The sequence below is a fragment of the Charadrius vociferus genome, unplaced genomic scaffold (assembly GCF_000708025.1).
Source record: "Charadrius vociferus isolate BGI_N301 unplaced genomic scaffold, ASM70802v2 scaffold843, whole genome shotgun sequence".
NCBI classification, from domain to species: domain Eukaryota; kingdom Metazoa; phylum Chordata; class Aves; order Charadriiformes; family Charadriidae; genus Charadrius; species Charadrius vociferus.
The window spans coordinates 123,090-123,459 of record NW_009647430.1 but is presented as its reverse complement, the minus strand read 5'-3'; the positions used below and the strand labels follow the sequence as shown (position 1 = coordinate 123,459).

The 370-nt window shown below is 51.4% G+C and overlaps 1 protein-coding gene across 1 annotated transcript in view; it reads right to left on the bottom strand.

The window, feature by feature from the left end:
• ATHL1 (ATH1, acid trehalase-like 1 (yeast)) overlaps positions 1-370 on the bottom strand; it is a 15,735-nt gene that overhangs the window by 10,139 nt on the left and 5,226 nt on the right. The window lies entirely within an intron of this gene.

The following is a 370-nucleotide window of genomic DNA, read 5'->3' as shown; positions in this document are numbered from 1 at the left end:
TCCCCCCGCCAAGGCTCCCCCGCCTCACCGACCCCTCGGCTTTGTCGCTTCCCCAATTTCCCCCCCACCCTTCCTCTTCAGCTGCCCTCTCCGTGACAGGATCTCACCACTTTTGCTAATACAACACTACCACCTTCCTCTTCTTCCCTCCTCTTCCTCCCAACACTATTCCGTGACACTATTACACACTCCTCTGCGGCCGCAGCGGGTCCCCATCCCCCAGCTCACCGGACCCCCGTCCTCCCCCTCACCCTTGCATCTCTGGCTCAGCCTCAGGTACTGGCTTGCTGGGGTATGAGCTTCTTATTTCATTGATATATATAAAAATATATATTAAAAGATATATTTATATATGAAAATAAATAAAAAG